This window comes from Ischnura elegans, chromosome 3 (assembly GCF_921293095.1).
Source record: "Ischnura elegans chromosome 3, ioIscEleg1.1, whole genome shotgun sequence".
NCBI classification, from domain to species: domain Eukaryota; kingdom Metazoa; phylum Arthropoda; class Insecta; order Odonata; family Coenagrionidae; genus Ischnura; species Ischnura elegans.
In genome coordinates this window covers 89,396,733-89,419,707 of record NC_060248.1, presented here as the reverse complement: position 1 = coordinate 89,419,707, position 22,975 = coordinate 89,396,733, and the positions used below count along the sequence as shown (strand labels likewise).

General features: G+C 39.1%; 1 protein-coding gene across 3 annotated transcripts in view; it reads right to left on the bottom strand.

Moving 5' to 3' along the window:
- Nucleotides 1-22,975, bottom strand: part of LOC124156128 — a 701,458-nt gene that overhangs the window by 43,825 nt on the left and 634,658 nt on the right. The window lies entirely within an intron of this gene.

Here is a 22,975-nt window from a genome sequence, read left to right as displayed (position 1 = left end):
AGGCTGAACTATTCGTGGGCACTCCCCAGCTTTAATTGGCAATTGGATGTGCGTACCTTCAGACTGAAGCCAATTATCACGGCGACTAAATTATTGAAACATGCGATGAAATCAATGCAGCGGTGGCTACAAGGTAAGGAATATTAATACTTCAATATTCATCTTCCATTTTCCAAGGCAGTGGTTTTAAAACCTGTTAAGGTTTATCAGTTGAAGGCAATTAAAATTTAGGTTGTTATGAAACTTATCTATTAATTAAAAAAATCCAAAGTGATATCATTGAAGGCAATTTTTTTGTTTTTATTCGCATTTCTGTAGGATAGTGATGCGATAAATACAGAATAAAACATGCACCTGTTTCCAAGCGGTACGGCTCTTGAGTACTGACTACGATTGATTAAGCTTGAGGTTTTTCCAATTCGTTAGTCGTTTGATATTCTAGTATCAAGGAGACTGACCTCAGATACCATTTCCTTCGAACAAATTACTAACTGCAGTCAATCATAAGGATATCATTGATCTGAATTTAATATATCCACCTGCTACCGTTGGCATAAACATGCTTTTCGTAAAAGGCGCAAAGAGCACCACGGGCTAACGCTCCATCCGCTGCATTTGACGTACCCTAAGTGCAACGATATCATGACTGCATTTCTTTTGAAAATATTCTTATATAAGATTCTAACTAGAGTTGTTGATTGACTATACTTCAAAAGTAACGCACTAACAGATTCCCAGTGCCTATCTTGTTGTAATATATGACAAATTCCATAGTAGGATTCAAAAATCGACCCTGAGGCACATACCCAAAATTCTTTTGTTTCTTTCGATCATTATATCTCTCTCGAAGGTATCCACAAAGGTTGGTACGAAGAAAGGGACAGGTTCATTTTCATTGGAAGCTTGCAGACCCTTCGAAGAGGAGGCGGTCTTGGAAATCCAATTACTACAGCCTTGATGCCCTCGCGACGCAGGCTATGTAAAAAGGTGCAAAAACAAACTCAAGATATCCTTGGGACTACAAGATCAGCATATCAAGCTCGTGAAGCCTGGGCTCTCGAATATTCGTAAAATAATTTACATGCAAATTCTATTTCCTTCCAGTCATGTACAAAGGTAAGGTCAGAAGTAATATTAGCAGTGACAACCTCTATGTCAAAGGCAGCAAAGATTGCAAAAGTACAAGTCTATTTACCATAGAAAAATGGCAACGCCTACGCTAAAAAGACTAAGTTAAATTAGAAGGCAACCCTCACCTTCATTCTAAAAAAAAGGTCAAAGAAAAATATTTCGGAATATGAGGCATCGTTTTTCAGTTCAAGTTGCTTGGTTAAATAAATAAAGAAAAAGATATTTTCCACGAAATCAGATCTATTAAGTTCTCTTTAAGACTTTTTTCAATTTCTTAAATATTTTCCCCAAGACATTAGCACGTACAGCTTCATTTAAAAGGTATAAAAATATGAATACTTTTCGATGTGAAAGTTACTTGAAAGTAGTTATAATTTAGCAATTTAAGTGATAGCAACGTCAATACACTAGATATTTACGTAGCTAACTAGTTTTAACTAGATTCAGTTATGAAAAATTACGTTACAGTTTCATGACCATCGTTGTTCGTTGCAGATTTCCTTAAATATTGGATGCACTCACTACGCAGCACGGAATTGATGAAACACAACACAAAGTCCAACCTCCGTAAAACGTCCAAAATTGATTATTCATCAGGTATCAAATTCAATTCACGAGAATGAGCAAGTTTCGTGCATCGTTTTCTTCGGGGAAAATAAAGCAAAAAAAAATGTTATTGCTAAAACGAAACAGCAAATTCTGATTGAATATTTCGGGAAAAACTCCTTCTAAATTGCTCAAACGAAGCAGCGAACTATTTCCGTAGTTCATAAACGACGAGGATAAGTCATTTATTCACGCCCCCATACGGCCGGATGATATAAATTACAAACGAGGAATGGATTGCAATCACTGCGAAATGGGAAAGTCTGGACGAGAGAGAGAGATATGAATGGCGGGAAACGGCCACGCTGACTGAATGTCGAAGTTCAAGAGACCTCCCGCGCTCCCTCAGCTGCCAAAAAAGACTAGAAAACGCTCATGCACTGAATTCAGAACGAACTAGAGTGGTTATGACCACCTACATTTTTTATTCCACTCCGAAATTCCTCCAAGCTCACCTTTCATCCTAATTTCTGTCGATATAATCATCTCATTCCCAGCTCATATCACTCCTCAAGAACATCATAAAATAAATCGTTTTTTATCTAACAATTGAGGACCCACTGCGTAGTTAAGAAAATTTTAAGAGATATTGTTTCTCATATTTTACAAGGTTAAGGTTGGGAGCCGCTAGCTACTCGCAGGCTAAGTGAGTAAGCTAGACTTCGATATCATGAGCGATTTAAACAAGCTACCTTTCTAAGTGAAATGCAGAAAATCACTTTAGTACTTCACCACTTCCCGAGTTTAAAATACGCAACTACAAGAGAAATATATTGCCAAACGGACAGGTATGGTGAGCCATTATACCTCGAACAATAAATGCCCTAAAGAAATACTAGGAAATCTACTCGCCCACAATACATAACAAATTTATTTCATTATCTCATACATGTTAACGACTTAACATGCTAACTCAATGAGGGGAATTGCATTGCGTAAATGTGCTAGTACGAATTAGGTCCCGGAAAGGAATCAGTCACCCAAGCCTGAACGCACGAAGTTCACACGATCTGGCTTAACCTTGGATGAATTCTACCTTCATTATCTAAATCAAGTCTTTTTTATCTGATTTACTAACGAAGTGACAGAGAATGCGAAAAATGGGTCATTATTAGAGTTAAACTCCAGTTTTTCCGTCAACTAAATCCTCTTGATGCACCTAATATCATGCAACGAAAGTGTCGAAACCGTTCGTGCATGGAAAACGTCGAGAAAAAATAACACGTAATTTATGCTTTTCAATATATTGAGATGGCATGCGGTATTCCAGGAAGGAGAGTGCTTGGCTGCTGATCCAAGGGTCTTTGAATCGAATCCTGCGCGAAGACTTTGGACATTCCCAATTTAAAAAATCCTCGCAGTAAAAGTTAGCCCAGGGAAAGGCACTGGTACCATATCCTGAATGTCCGACTTTCACAGATCTTAGGTTAAGTACGGGGTGAGCTCCACCCTCACCTCCAAAACAACTTACGGATCGAATAATCGATGGAGTGATGAGGATTGTAGGCCAACGATGATGACACATATTTTATCAGGAAGATAGAAAATGTAACAGAAATATCCGCCGGCACTACTCCACACCGTTATCGTAACAAAGTCGTTAGACGTCTCCTCAACCCTTTTTCGCCCGCATTTCAGCTTCGCGGCTCTGAAGGTGATCCCTTAACCGCGAGTTGCAAAGACCCCCCCTCCACCCTTCCCAGCTCCGTCCCACTCACCAAACGCCGCTTCACGCCCCAGAATTTACCTCGGAAAGCAATTACATCCGCGGGATTTCCCCTCCTAGCTTCTGGGTTGCATGTGGGAGAGACTCTGCAACTCCAGCGAACGTGCATAATTCGCAGCCAGGGTCCCTAAAAGACATCCTCCTCCCCCACACCCCGCTCCTAATGTTACGGTGCATGTTTCCGCAGATTTAAGGAGATTTGGCCTTGACTTAACGACTTAAAACAATTACTTTTCCGTATACTTGTAGGGAATTACTTCCATAAAATTCTTTTAATTGAAACTTTTGCCCACAAATATGATTCTCAGCTCTTAAAATAAAAAAATATAGTTTTACACAGAATAAGAGCAAATAAAAGCTTAAATATTTAGAATATTTGACCGTTTTCTTAGATATCTATTTTATTAGATATTTATAGCCGGAATTCCACTTTATCTCATGAAATCTTGAATTTATTTGGATTCAGAAATTTTTTTCCTAGTTTCAAACAAATGTACCGATGGCTTCGTCAGGCAAGCTGATTTAACGATAAAAGTTGTCTTTCAAATAAAAATGCAGTAAACAGTGGTTAATAATTGCAAATGATATTATTTTGAATGGTATTTTCTAAGAGGGAGGGAAATTTTAGCCATCATATCCGTCCATGTTGTAAGGTTTTCTAAGTGCAAGGTAACTATAGGAAAGGAAATGCCCCTCCCCCCTAACCTTAATTTGTGTAACTCGCACGCTTGTGGATTAGGCCGCGGTAGCTCTATTCTCACCAAAACAAAACTATCTTTGGGTTAAAGGACTGAGAGAGATAAGTTATAACATGGAGTGGCAGTGCCTTTTTAATGCAATTAAAGTGATTTTATCTAAATAAATGTATTTATTTGCTAGTAACTCCAATGGTGATAAACCACTAATTCTTTTTATGTAGATAATCAAGGCATAAATGATATTATGTCACTTTTTTGTATCAACTATCGATGCTCCAGCAGTAATCAATATTTTCCAATGCTCAACTAGCATCTCTATAGAAGACTATGTTAAACACTTGCTTCAAAAATGGAACGTCTTGGAAATTTTGTATTGTAACCCCCATTTTTTTATGCCAGTCGACACAACACTAAAAAAGCATATTTTGCAATTTTCATGCAAATGACATTCTCTATTCCTTTCTAGTAGGAACCTAAGAATAGTTCATATTTTTTATCCTTTTTTAGTAGGGGTGGTTTCAATCCCATAGGACTCCCCGTGTCAGTTCCAGCCCTTGATTTTATTTCAGGAGGAGGGGGAGGATAACGCCGGAAAAAAATGAAGAGCGTGGAGCGTCGCCAAATTTCGTAATACCTTCCTCCCGCTACTCGGAAGTTTCGCTCGCGATGTGTAATTATTCTCGGTGCGCTGAGATGTCACCTCCACGTCTATTCGTGCCCTTAATTCCGTTTCAATACTTTTCCCCCGGCAGAAGGGCGTCAACCATTTCCCCCAACCTAACTTTTCGTTTGCCGTGAGAAAAGAGAATCTTTTGTTGCTCCCTTGCAAATTTCCAGCTTCATGGTCGTTTGCCGACCTGCGCTTTTGAAAAATGTAGACCCGATCAATAAGTAACCACGACGGCGCGAGACTGGTAATGGCAACGATAGATAGCACGTTCGCGGATGATCACTGAGACAATTCCTTATCCCGAATATAAATTAAACATCAACCTTATTTCACTTAAAAATTTGATTTGAACACTAAAATATGGTAAATTTAAAAAAAATGCTTCAATGCCTATTATAGAAAGAAAAAGAAAGCAATATTAAAACCCAATATCGGTTGTCGAAAAAAATCGTATCATCAATTGTTTAATGCTAATCAACACATTTAGCTATAAATTCGTAGATTTCAACCATGTCACATCTGTGTTTCACCCGTCTATTGGTCCGTAACTGATCAAATGTTACGTTGGACAACATTGCTGGGAAGAAGAAATGGTAAGTAATATGATCCTGATTCGTATCTAATTCTCTTGCATTGCCATGAAAAGGATCATAATTGTCAAATTTTAAAAGAACTTAAAGACATAATTGAAAAAGTTTACAAATTTTTACATATTTCAGTTAATTACTTAACATTTTTTTCACATTTCCAATGGTAGTAGTTTTTAATATCGAATAATGCATTTTGCTAAAGATATTTCGTAAATGATAATTTATTTATGACCACAATATGGTGCAATTCCGTACTCATTCACACTACGACAAATGGGTTGTATTCGTACAAACATATTCGGCGAATTATAATCTCCAATTATCCAATTCTACCATGGGAAGTTCAAACGATTCTGGCGGGATATAGTGGAAGTTCGAAGAATTTAAATTAAATGCAGTCGCATTTTTCTTTACTTAAGTATTATACTACTACACTTGTGGAAATATTTTACTATGCTTGTGGAAAAGTGCAACTACCTTTTATTTCAATCTACCTTGTGATGTCACGAAATGAACATGTGAGCAAATAATCACATAAACGTATGCTTACGTTTAAAAGGGAAGAGCAAAAAAACAGCCTCCGCAATGCGTAAGACGGAGCTGAAACATCGCAGAGGAAGAGCTGCGGATAAGGAGAGGATGTCACCGAGAATGCATCAGGAAGGCCGTTGACGTCCTCGCGTGTTTACGGCGAGCCCTAATTAGGCGGTATTTCAGGTGTCAAACTGGGATTGAAGGGGCTTCAGAGTGCGAGCAGCATACATCCAAAGCCGCCGTCTCAAAGTGAAATGTCCTGGGAAACGTAAACCCGGGAGTTTCTGAATGGGCGAGCCTGGTTTATTTAAATTCAAGGCCCGTGTACACATATTTTTCCTTCGGACTCGCGAGACTCCTCCTCTGGGCAGAATGCTATCTTTGATGCTCCGGCTGGTGATGAGTCGCTTTTGATGTCTCCGAGAGAGAGACATTTGTCCGGTGAATCACTCGCAAATCCTCCTCTCTGTAGGTGTTTTCTCGCGTCAAATACGGGCGAATGTGAGGAGTATCTCTCGACCGTTATATTCAATATTTCCCTCTTTGCTTAAGCTCTCCCCGCGCTTTTTCAAATTTTTATCAGAGTGCTAAATTAGGTGGGCGAGATAAATATCACTTTGTAGCTTGGTGTAATCACCGGTATGGAGTAATTTTGATCGAAACCCTGAACTTGACAGAGTAACAGAGATAGTATTCTTAATGTATCCTAACGCTCAATTAGCCCAAGTATTAAACATGAGCACTGATGACATACGGCTAACAGCTGTTAGACCAAACATGGTGGAATAAACCTGAGGACGTAAGTTATCGTTTACATATATATGGTTGCAATTGTTCCCTAATGCAGTTTCTACTTGATGGTTGCCAAATTATTTATTCGCAAGATATATTCACCGGTTTCCAATCTAATTATAAATTCATAATTTAGAAGAATCACGGTTAATTTAGAAGAATCAATTTACGGTTCATTGGGTGGAAAAGTTATTTCGATGCATCAGAGCTTCAATCCCTTTTAAAAGATGATGCTAAATTCACTAACTCTTGGTTAACTATGTGGTATTCCATTATTTCCTGGATATAGACAGTTACTTATACCACTTATATAAATAAGTGGTATAAGTAACTGTCTATATCCAGGAAATGATGCTAAATGCCATTTCATCATTTTAAATCATCATCCGAGAAAAAAAAACAATGGAAAACCACACAACGCATTCTTCATATGCACTTTGTGTAACAAAAAGTAATTAGATCCAAATGCAATAGTGTTAATGTTTTCAGTTTTAAATTTTCCTTTTCTGGAAAATAATTGCTATTAAAAGCATCAATCATAAGTACATCCTTATTTCATGGTTTTGCCTCTTTATACCAAAAAGTCTTTCAATTGCAATAGAGTACAATACTCCAGCATATATTTGATCAACTTTAATTACTTAGCAGTGTCTATAGCTACCTATATATCCAATTATAAAACTGAAAAATAGGTTTACACTATCAAAAAGAGACTTCACAAGTTCATAAGCGCTCATTCCGTTAGATCTTACAAACGACAGAACTTAAGTATCTGATCTGTACGCCAAGAAACAGAATAAAATGTGTCAGTGCTTCAAGAATTCAAAATGCTGTGTTATGTATTGATTTATTTAAAATAATTTGCAGCGACCTAGATTTGGTTTTCCAATAGCAAGAAATTCAGAAATACATTACTTTGTCACAAAATATTAACTAGCATGTGGCCCAATTACAAAAAAATACAGATAGTTTGCCAAACTTTGCCAAAAAAAAGTCAGTGAAAATATTTTTCGTCATATTTTCATACAGACAGTTGGTAAAACAGGAGGCACTAAACTTTCAACCAAAAGATTCATCGCAGTGATACCATGGTATTGACTGATTCTTATGTCATCTGGAGCAAATTTGTGTCAAAGGACAGTTCACAGAACCATTTCACAGTATAAGGCAGTAATAATATTTTTAAACTTCGACTAATGAATCTTGATGAAGTTACTCTGGCTAACATTTGAAAACTGCCGACTCACTCGTAAACAAAAAAATCAAAATTTAGCGCCATGATCGAGGACGATTAAGTATCGAATTATTCAAATTCGTGACATTTTGCGATAAAAATAGAATCGCAACTTGCACATTACATCGTCAGCGTAACTTTGGAAAGATCAATCACAAGACACCGATTAGATTAGGTTGCTGAAAAGGGTTCCCATCCATTCCATAGTCAATTACAAAGATTATAACGTATCCAGATGGTAATGTTTACGTAATACCCAGAAATCGTGCAGCCGCTGACAATGATCCCACAATCTATGCAAGGAAACCCAGATTTTTTGGGGGAAAATTCCAATTCTTTATTGATTATTTGCGTTATTATATCTAATCTATCCCCGACGGATTGGAATTCTCTTTGGTAAAACCGGTTCTAGATAGATTGGTGGTCATTATGCTGATCGTCTTGATTCAAACCTTAAATATAGACATAATATAGACGTCATATCGTGACGGACCATAGAAATGACCCGGATATCAGCACCAGCATTTGGCCATTAAACAAGAATTTACCCCTCCTGACATTTTGATGCCTTATACGGGCCTTTCTCGACCAGCTGCTATCAAAGAATGCAGCACACGCTAGAATTAATTTCCAAGATCAGAGAGTTTCCAAACTGATTTTAGTCGTGACCGATTCTTGTCAAAAAGATGAGGAAGCAGTCATTCGGTAATATGCACTCCATACCCCTAATCCACCATACCGAATCCGAAGACCACCCTTAAGACCTTTCCTAGACAGAGAAGACTGCTGATTGGTGGATTTCGTTGATTGAGTTACTTGACTTGTAATTAGTTGGTGTATTTCGATTGAAAATTTTACATACAGAAAATGGTTGCGAAGTTCATTTCCACTAATTCAAACACTTGGTAGTGTTCCACAAAATTTTACCTTAATCCAACCAAGTGAGTATCATTTCAAGAGAAGTAACACAAGGAATGACATTCAATTGTTCAAGCAGGTTGTATTGCAATAATACTTGCGGAATATTCCGGAGCGTATTTAAATGAGTGGCCAATCGAATTCTACAAAGTTACGGCAAAAACAGTGCTTCACAATTATTATGAGAGGAATTCAAACTATTTCACCGCTTTCGTACACTTTTTGACTTTTTTCTCTTTCCTGACTCTTTTGCTAAAACATTTATTGACTGAAGTGTATACAACACGTATGGCGAAGTATTAATTTAGCACATTGGTAACTTTGACACTTGTTTCCAATCTAGTTTTTCATGGAGCAACTAGATTTTAGACGTGCCAATGAGTAAAGTGACCGCTGTGCAGTCGAAATCAAGCCCGGAACTTCGTGTTAACGTGATCAGTAAGTGTAATAACTGCTGAGCAGTAATAATCGTGAGAAATTACGTACTTAGTGAATTTTTCGCCACACATGACTACATGCCACAAATAAACGCATTCAGCCATCGATACTATCTTTATGGGGACGAAAAAGTGCACAATGTATTTCAACAGGCTAAATTCCTCTCTGAATAATTCTTAAGTCGTAGTAGTAGAATTGAGCGAAAGGGTGCGTCGACGGCAGGGTCATTTTGCACCACTACTCAACCGTTTGATTCAATACGCATTATAAATGGATCTTTATTACGCAATTTGTTTACATAAAATAGAGGGGAACTTTTAAATTTTATTAAAAAGACCTATTTCCTTGAGAAACAAAATTGTACTACTTAAATTGGTGGGGTGGTCTCCTAGAATAGATTCTAGGTCCCCATCTAGATTGAACCGTGTCCGCGCGTCACGGTACTTGTCGCACTCTGTCAAGATATGTCGGATACTTATAGGGCACCTACACTCATCACATTGAGGAGCTTGCTTCTCTTTGGTAAAAAGAAAGGCATGAGTCAGAGGGCAGTGCCCTAGCCTAATTCTTAATTCTTATCTTGTCTTGGCAGCAACTTCGCAAATTCCAGTGGTCGCTTATTTTCACTCTGTTTCCATTGGTGAGACTGATAGTTTTTCAAATGGAAGAATTCTAATTTTTCTTCGTCTAAAATGCTCAACGCTGGCCTCAGCTACCTGTCATTTCCCAACCACGTGGAGTGATCTAACTCTAGCTCGATCAAATATTTTCCAAAAAAATCTTCTTTGAGAGGATTGCTTGATCGCGAACAAGGGCATTCATTTGACCCCACCATCTACATAAAACCCCAATCCCTTTCATGTGCGCCTCAAGTGGCCGAAACGATTAAGCAGCGTGAGTCACCGCGATCCCGCCGGAAGATGGCATATCGCTGCAAAGCGCCAAAGATAAAAGAGACGAGAGTGCGGGGAGCCGGGGACGCGTGACTAGTCACCCCCCGGCGGCAGGGGGCCCGCTCCCCCGCGCGTGCGCACGGCTGCCGCCCGGGTCACGGAAGGCCACAGACGTGACACGTAGACGCGCGTGATAAGTGTGCATATCTGGGCGAGCCCCGGCGAGTTTAGGCGTGATATGCTAAGGCGTATAAGAGGTTGACAAAGGGGAATCGTTGAAAATGGGGCCAAGTCTCCTTCAACATCAGGATGATATGGCAACGTATGGTAAACAATGATTGGATAGGTTCCCTGCGGCACCTACACAGCACTACCTTATTGTTAGCGCTTAAAAGCCTCAACTACTAGCGAATAAAATGCAACTTTTCACCCCTAATATAAATACTGTTTACAAAAGGTAGATATTTAAATTTTATTTACCAGTGAATAATGGAAAATTATGACGGTACCAACATAAGTACCTAAACAATCATATCAACTTATCTTGACCTTATTTGACGAATCATAGGACCCGTCAATTTGGGAAAGGGTGAGTTCACTCTCTACAATTTAAAGCAGGTCACTTTGCGTGGTAATTAGTTCAAGAAATCACAAGTTTCTCTCCTCTTTAGCTTACTCTTAAGAATTAATTGATAAACCTAAATATTCATTTCATAAACGAGCTATGGTTGATATTTGCAGGGATATTTCACTGATTTTTAGTGGAATTTGGCATTGGATTGGATTTGGAAAATCACGGGTTTCCGGAAGTTGCCAGCCAGACATCAGCTTGGAGAGGAAATGCTGCCTTCGCTAGAGACGCAAAAATGAAATAACGAGAGTATCATTGATATAATTCTTAAAAAACTATATTTTTAAGTATTTTTTAAACAGTTACGCAAAGCATAAATTAAAAGACACTATAAAAAGATTATTTTTGGATTCTGTGTCGATTTGAACGCCATACGCTGATCACATTCCTCTATATATCTTCAGACAGGTTATCACCATTTCTATTCTACTATAATGGTTACCTAGCCAACTAAAAAACCGGTTTCAGTGACTTCAATTAAGGGGTTGAGAGGCCACGGGGTACAAGAGATTTTTTCTAACCAGCGTGAGATACAGAAATTGATAGAAGATACATACAAAAACTTGGAGAACAAGGGATACAAGCGAGTCTGTTCAATGCTGACATCTAGTGGAAAATCAAATGCACTAGTAAATATTAAGTAAATATCGTTTGTTTTCATAATACTATTTTCGTCCCAAAACGTATACAAAATAGTTTAAAAATACTAAACCTTCATTCAAATACATTTATCAAATTGAAAAAGGCCGTAAAAATTCGGCTTGCCATATCACGAGAGAATTTCTCAGCGCAATACAACAGTAAACAGTTACCTCGTTGAGACCCATACTCTCTACAAAAAATCTCAGTGAAAACTGAAAACAATTCAATGAAAACGACAATGATAGTAATAAAAAATATCCATCCACAGTATCAATTTTCCATCACACATATGGTACACTATGGTAGGACTGTATGATGAGTATCATATACGTCTGTGTGAGTGGAGTACTGGGAAGAGGGCGTGGTGTTTTCGGGGGTCGGATTCAGGGACGGACGAGAGCAGGCGGCGATGTCCGAGGCCCGCTCATCAATAACTCGGCCAGCGGCGATGGTAATTATTTCGCAGGAGGATTTTAGAGAGAGAGAGAGAGGGATCGCCAAAGCGGAGAGGGGGGAAAGATGAGCAGGGATAAGAGAGAGAGGGTGTATACATTGTACGAGGGAACAATATGGAGGGAGCACATCACGGTGGCCTTCGTTCTGATGCAGAGGTCCGCTCCTAACCCCGATTTATTACAACACGCGCAAAAAAATGAGAAGAAATAATAAAAAACGAAGCCACATCTCTCACTTCACAATCGTCTCACTCGACTGACCAGTAATTGCCCGGAGATCGGGTTTTCGGGAACGAGATATCGCTTCGCCCGCTTGGATACGGGTGGAAGTAATCCGGAGGCCTTGAGTCGGATAGTCATCTGCAAAAGATACATAGGCATGCATAATTTTACGACGTAAATTATCTCCTATCAACCGGTGATATCTCCAATATCCATGGAATTTTAGTAAATAAAATCTTGAACTTAATGGTCGAGATATGACTTTGCAAGTATTTATTACTCCCGGTAATCTTTCGTTCGTATTTTGATGAAGATAATCGTCTAGATACTAGCGGACGTATAAAAGCCATAAGTACGCTAAAGAATGGGGTAGGTTCTCTTCACCGGAAAATAACTACTACACTAAAACTTAAAAGCCAAAGGATAAAATATAAGAGCATTGGAAAACTAGTTATTATGCCAGTTTACTTTCGATGTATTAATAATAAAAAGAATTTTCATGCAAAAATATTTTCATATGCATAGCTCACATAATACTCGCGTACCGTATATACAACGGAAAGATCAAAGAATACGAGAATCTCTTTATTGTAATGTCGCCAAAAATGGCACAATTTCAAAGGAATGGTTCCTAGAATTCGAAGCATATCTTGTAATTATGATGATTATTTTGTTTCCTACCTGCATCCATGCATGTTTCAATGTATAATGCTCGCATGCGACTATAATAAGGGTTTACAAAATTGAAGTCCACTAGAGCAAATTAAGTAAAACAAAGTCATAATTCATGAGAAAAAAATATCAGTAGAATGTTGCGCGGCTTGAATGAAACACTTTTAACAGCTATTTTTATCATCCTATGTTGGAAACTTCGCGAAGGAAACATGGTCGATCAAAAACAGAAAGCTGAATGTAGTATTGAATTTTTATTTCAATTTTAATCGAGCTACATGTCTGAAGTTTCCACATTACCAGATGAGTTTCGTGACTCCAAAGGATATAAATCGAAAACAATTCCAGGCTTCATAAGCCGAGTGACGCACGGATATCCATAATCAATGCAACGAAGAAAGAGCACTCATCCTCAAGATCCCGTTAAAAAAGAAAACTCTGGAATATCCCTGAGGTAGGTATCGAACTCTTCGACGAAGGTAATGGATGACACGCCTGTGATTTACAGGAGAAAACAAGCACCTTATACTCTCATTAGATAATTAAAAGGCAATGAAAACAACATAATAGAATCTTACATATATATGTATAGCTGACGTAATGCAGGGTTAGAATAGAACAATTAGAATGCCATTTTTGGTAGTATATGCGCGACCCAATTTCTATTTCATGGCGCTTTATACGTCGTGTAGTCACAATGTTATGCATTAAAGATCCATAGCAGACAGGAAAAGGAAATAGGAGGATTAAAATAAGTGATTGCCTTGTATACGCGAAGAACCGTATCACATACATCACACATTGTAATTTTATCTGCGAGTTCACTCATCAGCTTCCTATTGAAATTTGTCATTTTAATAATATCAATACACCAATACAAAGAAAAATCGAGCCCACAGCTTTTTAAAAACATGGTCATGTATAGGAGGCATGAAAAAGAGCTTACTTCCAACTCTTTTTATCGCTTTGCATTACATTGCATTCGCAATTTGATTAGGAAATGCCGGGTGATGCAATGGTGAGGGCCCGCTCTTATAAGTAAATCAACGATGTGCTGCAATTAAAAAAACTCGGTATTAATATCATAGCTACTAACATTGAAAAATCTATTCCAAGGAAATAATGAAGTTCAACATTGTTCGCAGGTTCGCATACGTAGTGGCAATATACACCTCATGAATTTTGGAAGGGGTTGGAGTACACTGTATTCGCGACCCGAACCCCAACATACATACTCCCTTTGTCACCCATACAACACAAGGGAGGGAGTTGAACATGACACATGAGCAAAGAGCAAGTTATGATACGACGCATGGTCAGAAAAGGGACAGTTCATGTTCTGCCGCGAGCAAAAAGCTCGTTTGGGAGCGATAAAGAGTAAAAAAAAAAATAAAGTAGAAGCCCCGTGAAAACCAAAAAAGCCAGGCCGGGTCGCGGTTTGATCCAACCGCGGGAGAAAAATTAACATAGGAGAGCATAATTTTGAAAAAAAAGAAACAATTAAAAATGTTTAGGCATAGCAGGAGTAAAATGAAAGTGGTTTTCACATGCGGCGTCAAATCTGGACTTTCCGAGCACGTGACGCCGATGGACGTGATCCAAATTCGAAACTGCATCTGATAAAACGCCGATAAAATTAAAAAAGAAGATGAATCCTGCCAAACTGGGTGTGCAATTTTATTCGCATTTTTTAAAACTCCGAAACGGCGAGAATCCGAACCATTCGGCCAGAATAGGGCGAGCCGCGTCGCGGCGACCATGCTCGGACAATGGTCCGCTGATAAACACGCTTTGGTTCCACTCTTGATTCGCCATTCGAAGCGCGCCACAAAAAGGTGTACGGGCTGTTACTCCCGACGGTGCAGGTGACGATGCTGTCAAATAAAAAAGGCTCGTTTGTGAACGTACGGTCGCGGAATAGAAAGAGCGTTAAAGGAGAATACCCTTCGTTTAATCAAGACACCCTGCCGTTAAAAAAAGTAAGGAGTTTTTTTTGTAATTACGCTTCTATGTGGACTTTCGGTTGTAACTAACCACTGAATAAAGAATTTAAAAATTGGTATTTAACTTTGGTATGGGTGTATCTAAATTGAGGCCATATACAATAAATTAAATTTTACCCCAAGAAATTGCCTTCAAAATTACGGAGACGGATCGGTGACGAAGAAATTCAAACAGACCATATGATTTCTTCTGAAGATATTACTTCTATCGTCTCTTAAGTTATAACTACATGATGGCCATAACTCCACAGAAGGCTTTCTGAGGAGGCTAAAGGTAACTCACAATTGGCTGCAAATTTTAAAAGCTGTTTACGGAATCATTATGATAAAATGTATTCCCAAAGTACGATTTTTTATTGAGTACCTTAATTGTAATTCAAGGAAGAATTCGATCGTGCAAAACGGTATTAGTTAGTATATTTTTAGTAAATTAGCCATATCATGAGGCCTGTTGGCTTGATGAAGACAAGCATTAAAGATGACGTGGACGGGAAGAATGGTTACGGAAGAGTTATGTAGGACAAGTTATTCAGTATGCAAATAAGAAGAACTATGTAAATATGAAATTATTATCAATAAGGAGAGCGTCGTGTAGATCTGCGTCAAACCAGTTTTCGCATCGATGACTCTTGATAATGATGAGTAAAAAATGTAGACCTGTCGAGAAGATAAAGCTGCATACTGAGATAATTTTTTGCAGCACTCAGGGAATTCCGAGACACGTACGTGTTAAAGGCGGTCGGACGTGAGGGATAGGCTAGAATTATCGGCAGATGACGAGAGCAGGCAATCTGAGTGAAGAGCAGAGGAAGAGGAAATATAACGGTAGGCAGCGGAGCTCCTCGAAGCAATTAGGGCGATCAAAAGGGAATGGCGAAGGAGTGGAGAGAAGGGTAGATGGGATGATGGAGAACGCAGGGCTGCTTGACGTTACCTTCGTCAGGGCCGACGCACGTACCTACCTACATTCGAGAGAAGGAGAGGTTATGGGAACACGAGGCGTCAAGCCTCCGCGAGGGAGGCAAATTAGGCGAGAGACTACTAGTTGGGCAGGGCAGCCAGCGTGTAAAGGGGATACGAGGGATTTACGGAACGGATGGGCAATAAAATCGGGGGGGGGGGGAGGGGGGGAGTTATGGGGGGAGAGGTTAGTGGATCGGTCTCGTCATTTTCGTATTCCCTATCCAGTGTCCCCTACCCAATCATGGCAAAACGGCGTCCGCGAGACCAGAAGATTGAAACTAGCCTAAGCGAGAGGTCGAGGTGAGTGTAATTTTCAAGGGCTGCAGACGATTCAAGGTCGTTTCTCGCGTCACGGAACCGATAACGAGGTGCAATGCGACTAAATATTCACGCGCCATGAAAACAACCGTAGAAAATAAGGAATGGTTTTTTAAGTTAGCAATTTTTTCGACCTATTTTGCATCTTCAATACGAAGAATTAGGACAGAAAAAAAAGTTCAAAAAAGTATTCAAAATTTCCAGAATAGTCTAAGGTGAGATTTCCCGCGAGTAAAACTTTTTACAGTCCACCAAGCCAACCTACTGTATAGGGATAAAGACTGGCAAATATATTAATTATCTGAGTGATAAATGATTTTATTTGGAAAATCTGTTCTCTGGTGCTTTCATATTTTTATTTCGGCGTAAGGTTACAAATTCATTTGCCAGCTGAAACGCTTTTTTAATGTTCCAATTCTAAACTATGGTAAAAATCAGATAATTTTAAAATATTTTCCTTATTTCACTCCAATGTTACGCTTACTGTGTGGCTAAAAATTGAGAACAAGGGTTTAAATGTTTATGTTACGACTACACAACTGAATGTTGAGATGTGGATTTATGCAGATGATAAATACACGAAACAGGCTATGTATTACATCTAGAACCACATATTCAATTGAGGACTACTAATCCATTCATGTTAATCAGACAATTAACCACTCAGAGTTTAGCTAACAAAATGATAGCAAAAAAAAACCATGGAAGCCGTCTGAGGTAAAATATAATAGCTCTCCTATCAGCCCTACACTCGGTGGTAGGTAACCATGACCCCTAAAGTAGCTAAATAACTCCCATCGAAGTGGCATCCAAGAAATTCATCAATTTCATAAGGAGCATTGTCAATCAAAACATGATATTTGACCTCAAGAAAAAGCGAATGATAAAAAATGGTATTTGATACGTTACTGAATTCGTATTTTTGCGAGGAAAAGGGAGATTTATCAAGAGCAATAGCTTGACGAAGGGCTTCCACATCCACTTACCACGAAGTACTTCCTTAAAGTGATGTTTGACCGCCGCCGGGATGGATGAAGTTGGCCGGAAGAAGAAGAGGGCTGGGTTTTTGAATGGATTGCCATTTGATTGAATGAGAAGCGTCCGAGGGCGAAGAGAAATCATTCAACCGGAGAAAGAGGGAGCACTCTTCGAGGGATGGAGGAAAAAAATATAAACTCCTCCTGCCCACTCCTTTCACACAGAATCCATTCCGAGCCAAAGTGGAAAAAGCCTCCACATTTCTGGACGTCAACGATTTTTGGCCGGGTGATGTGGTAGAGCGAACGCACGGAGCTACAACCAAGGAGACTACGTAGAGAAGGCCCCAGTCTGTCCAAACATGGAGGTTGTCAATATCTGGAGGAGGCACCACTGGTTTCGAGCGTGGAGCGAAGTTTGGGTGGAATCGGGGTGCTTGGGTAGGGCACGCCACGCCCACTTTGACCAAAACATTGACAATTCCATGACCAAAACATGACAATGCCAATCCCAAAACGGGTCAATGCTATCTGGTGTTACACTATTTGGTGAAACATAAGGGTCAATGCTATAATATGTGGTGAAATTTTTTGTCATAACTCGTTAATAGTACATAAAAATATCTTATAGAACTCACAATTTAAACTTTTTTTCTTACTTAATTGGTAGTATTCGTGAAGTTATGACTCAAACATCTTTTCTCAGGGAAAAATTATTATCAATCCCCACGGTTAAGTTCTACAACCAGCTCAGCTTAAAAATAAAATTTTACGATAATTAACTAGTCATTTACCTGCACTTATACTGGTATTTAATTTCATTTTAGCAATCAGAAATCTAACAATTACAGTAAGTAATAAAGTGTATCTTCAAGGATATCCCCACTAGTGAAGTGGCTAACAGACACAGAGTTTAATAGAATTATCGCGAATGATGCGAAAAATCCGATGACAATTGCAGCCGAAATACTAATGATTACGGTAATATTTTTCACTCAATGTAGTTCATTTTCAGGAAAAACATAGCCACCTCAAAATATTAGACGGAGAATAAGTCCAAAAATTGTCAAACTACGATGGCGGAACTTCGACCACGCTAAAAATTCGGAAACAGCACCTCCAGATATTTACTACCTCCTTGTGTCCAAATGATGCTTGTTTTATGCTATCACTTAGGGCATATTTGAATCGGCATTTAAAATGCCCGCGATAAGTGCAGAGCGATTCATTTATTGATTATTTATTCTCGTTATTTTCCATGGCGTGCTTGCGCAATCGATGAATAGCTTAGAAAATGTCAGCGGGGATCTTTACGGGAAACTCACCGCGAGTGTCCATCCTTTAGAGGACAGTTTCGTCCAGGGATGGAAAGTGATGCGAAGCGAAAATGTTTTGTCTCGACCCGAAGGGGAACGAAAATACGAAGCCTACATTTATTTTCGTTCCCACAAGAATTAAAATCACCAAAGAGTTTAGTTTTGACCCGGGACGAAAATTTAGTCCCCGGAACGAAACTAAATTACACGTTATTCCGATGCTCATAGTTAAGTTTTGATTGCAAAAGTTGAGTGGAGCGGGGATAAGAGGAAATAGTTTCGATCCATTACGTTTGACATGCGTGCAGAGAGGTTAAAACAACGAGCATGAAACTCGAATGGACAGTTAAGTTCACCGTTCTCCTGTTAGTGGTAAATACATGAGTACCCCATGCATCTAATGGCGGTAGGCCGAACCTCTACTTCATTCAACCATGCTTCGTTCTCTGTGTGTGGGTCGGAACTAAAGTATTCGAAGTTGAAGCACGTGGTCCCTCCGCTGCAAAAATTATTTACGTTGCCTTTCGTCCCAGAGTTCATTTTAGTTTTGGCCCCGAAGTTCTTTTGTCTCCGATTTTGTTTCAACCCTAAGTTTAGCTCCCCGGGTTTAAATCCATTTCGTTTCTACATATTGCTCCCGGGAACGAAACTATTGATACTGGTGTTAACTTTCGCTTAGTTTATATTGCCATCCTTGGTTTCTTCGGCATTGCAGCTGGCTTCTTTAGGTTGATGAAGAGAAGTCGTCTATAAAGATGGCCACACGCAGGACATATCCCATAACCCTCTTCGCTAAAAATTCAGCCACACCGCGGAAGCCTAACAAAGCTTAGAAAAGTTAACAATACAATTGAATACATATCATCACGAATACTATTTTCGGTCAGAGCCACAATTTTAGCTTAATCACCCGTGGAATTCAGATCACTCTGCCGTGACGACTTTTGTAAATCTATTAAAAGACGCGGTAGGAGACAACATATCTAGTGGCCGATTAGAGATTCTTCTATTTTACTATTCATGATTGGCTCAAATAGCCAAGGACTAAGGAAGCGCCTAATCATATCTGCTAACTATGGATCGTACAGCGCTTAGTTGCCGCTTTGCGTAAGACATGAATAATACTATAGTCACAACCCTGACATTATCGTACCGTTTTATAACCCCAAATTATGAAGCGAGATAATCACACTTCCATTAATTATGAGATTAATTAATCAATGAAAATGAAATAACTAGATCTACTTGAAACGAGTTAATAAAGATTTATAGCCAGCACGTACAGTCTTTATATAAAATTTCACCTTTTATTGTGACTTTTTCAAAGGCCATAGAGCAGGAAATTCGTCACAGAGAGGAGAGTTGATTTAATTCCATCTATTTACCGGACTGGGCCAGTTCCTGGATGTTATGCTTTTTATTCACGGCAATGCGGAAAACAGAAAAACATTTACGACGCAATATATCCAGCATAAAAGGACTAAATAAAAATGCCCATGAATAAGACCCAACACGGCTGAAAATTCAATTCAAAGTTACTTACTACAAAACAATTGATAACGCGTAAAAGAATATTCCGCACATAAATATTGGCAAACTAGAACACTTTATCGCTGAAGGATATTGCTACTGTCTCACGACAGCTAAGAGATTAATGTTTTTCGCCACAATCACCAATACTTTAATGAACGAAAAAAATTGTTTCAATCAACGTGAGTTTTTATTTCTCTTCTTAAACCGTTCAACCCCTGAATTTTGCGATATTTTCGCTTGGGAAAATAAAAATCACGGCGTAATTAATGAGGAGCATCAAATTCATACTCCTTCGAACAGATTTGATACAAGGGATAAAGTTTTATTCGAACAACAAGCTATTTTCCTCCCCCGAAGCCATACCCTTGAGTGCTGCACATCCCTTGGGAGAGGAGAGTGTTTTCTTGGCCGAGCTACGTTCTCAAGACAAGATGTTTTCCCCAGGAGACCATTCAAGTGCCTCTTAAGCATATCCTTTTAACAGGCCACCTTTGTTCAGAGAGGATAAATGGAATGTCTCCCCATCCATCTCGCATTAACAAACACCGCCATCCATCCAATCATCGAGGCTTCGACTCCGCAAGGGTTAGCTCAATATTGCCAACCTCGCCAATACCACCCCGTCCCGGCTGTAGCAGTGCCTAAATAGGACGCCGTTCGGCCGATATTTTTTTGGTGGTGGATTAATAGCTTAAAGTTATTCCATTATTTTACAATTTTCCTGGCAAATTTATTAGTCATTTGTTAGAAAATCTTTCTTCAGCTTTTTTGTAGGTTCAAATGGGCGCCATGGCACGTCGCTAGTATCTGTTGTCGTAAAGCTGTTTGTCGCTATGGGGCGTTGTCTTTGCCGTAGTCTACACCGTTCCGAGCAAGCACGCTCTCAGTTGCTAGCCTAACGCCCGTATGGAAATTTGCATCCTGCTATATCTAATATATTTGTTATCATCGGGGTTAAGCTCTGTTACTTTAAGTCACAATCCCATATTCCAACAAGTTTCAAAGGTATATTTATTTTTATATTTGCGGAGCAGGCAAATTTTAGCGTAGATATACTGTATGCATGTTAATGAAAAAATGTAGTACAATCTACAGTTAACCCTTTGTGGTCCAACGTCCAAGATGCCTCGACGAGTATTGGAAGTTCATTTCAAATATCTTTGCGACTAAGAGGTAGGTAGGCCCAAGGTTTTGGGTGGGGATGAGGGCGAAGGGCACGTGACTTACTGAAAACCAACCAAAATCAGGAGGCGGAGCCCAGCCTCCGGAAATCCAGTCGCTCCCCGGCCTCTGTAGTGAACGCCTCGTGAGTGAGTAGCTGTGTTGCCAAGTGGGAAAAGGTTTTTTTTTAACAATCTTTCGTTTCCATTCACTGGCCAAGTCTTTCGAGAAAGCATGGCAACGCCCGCATTTCTCTCTCTCCCTCGTCCCTAGTGTCGTAGGCCCCACCGCCCAACGCGATGTTGACCGTAAAATTCCGAGTTTGCGCGACTGGGCCAGTCGCAAAGATATTTGAAAAGGATCATATCATACAAATATTGCTCTTGTGTGATCAAAATCACAACGCGCTGAGATTACACAAGGTCAATGTTTCAAGAATAAGCTCTTTGATTGAACATACATAATGTTACAACCATTGGAATTTTTCTTCATACTAGAAAATAAGAACATTTAAAAGGTCAACAATAAATCATGTCAATTATTTTGTTTTCCGAAAAAAGACAAGACTACACAAGACTACTTGCATTAAAAAAATGGATCACAAAGTGTTAAAAATGCTGACTGTATAGTGTAATAATGCGTTTCATTATGAAGTGGTATTGAGTAGACCTTCATCAACATTAGCCTGCTTCTCAAATATAAAACGGCATGCACAAGTGCAGCAACGAAATCCAGAATAGCCAACATAAAATAAAGCATGGATTTAACAACTGAGTTTACTAATGAAGTTAACAACTTCCACAAAAACCTTAATAATGGCATAGAGTGTCTAAACCATGGTGGTAGTGGATTTATATATTATAATGTGAAAATTTCCATTTGTTGTTAACATTTTTACATGGATACATCGCATTTCCACCACGTCAAGCCCGAAAGGAGTTCCTAATTCCCACCACGCATTGCCCGTGAACGAATTTGCCAGCTCTACTTCCATTGGACAAACCAAAAACCTTCCGAGGGATTTTCTCTCATTTCTCAAGAATTCGCTGTTTTTTTTCCCGGTCGCCATTTAATCATCATGAACATTTTTTTCGTTGCTGCGGACAAATGCCATCCAATTCCCCGTCTCAGGGATGTATCCAAAGAAAAGTGCTCAAATTTGTCTAATTGAAGGCCGCTTGTTCTTTCTGCTCCCACCACCCAACGTTCCCCACTCCCATTCGTATTCAGCTCCCCCCTTTCTTCCGTTCACAAAAGAGGGACGAGACAGGAAAGGAGACGCACCCTTGTGACACCTTAAGACGTAGCCGAGAAGAATGATGAGAGAAGATTCGAAGTTCCCAAGGAATATGTAATCCAAGATCTTAATTTTATCCGGGATTAAAAACCAATTTAAAGTTTTTTGTTACCCTCAAGGGAAACTTGAACCGAATATTTCCATGAATACGCAATCTGAGCTTTGAAAAGAACCTATATTTTTTAAGATGAGCTACATCTCATTCCTTTCTGGTAATACTTTCCTCGGGGCCATCAATGACTCCAAGCAATCAGAAACAAATGATGCCCGAGGACGTTTACTGCATCTAATTTTTAGCTGGTCTTGATTTTAGTAGTAATATCAGGGGTTCATAACCTTATCGTTCCACTGATTTTACTTATACTAATTAAGACAATTTGCTTAATTCAATTTCATGCATTTGAAAATGCTTAATATAAGTATCGGTATCAATAGTAGCCTGCCCACGTTGGCGACTCAAGGCATTGAGCGATGAAATAATTTTATTTGCGCTAAAAATATCAAGATATTGTGAGGAATTATTTTCGCATAATAACTATACGCGGCACATTCAGA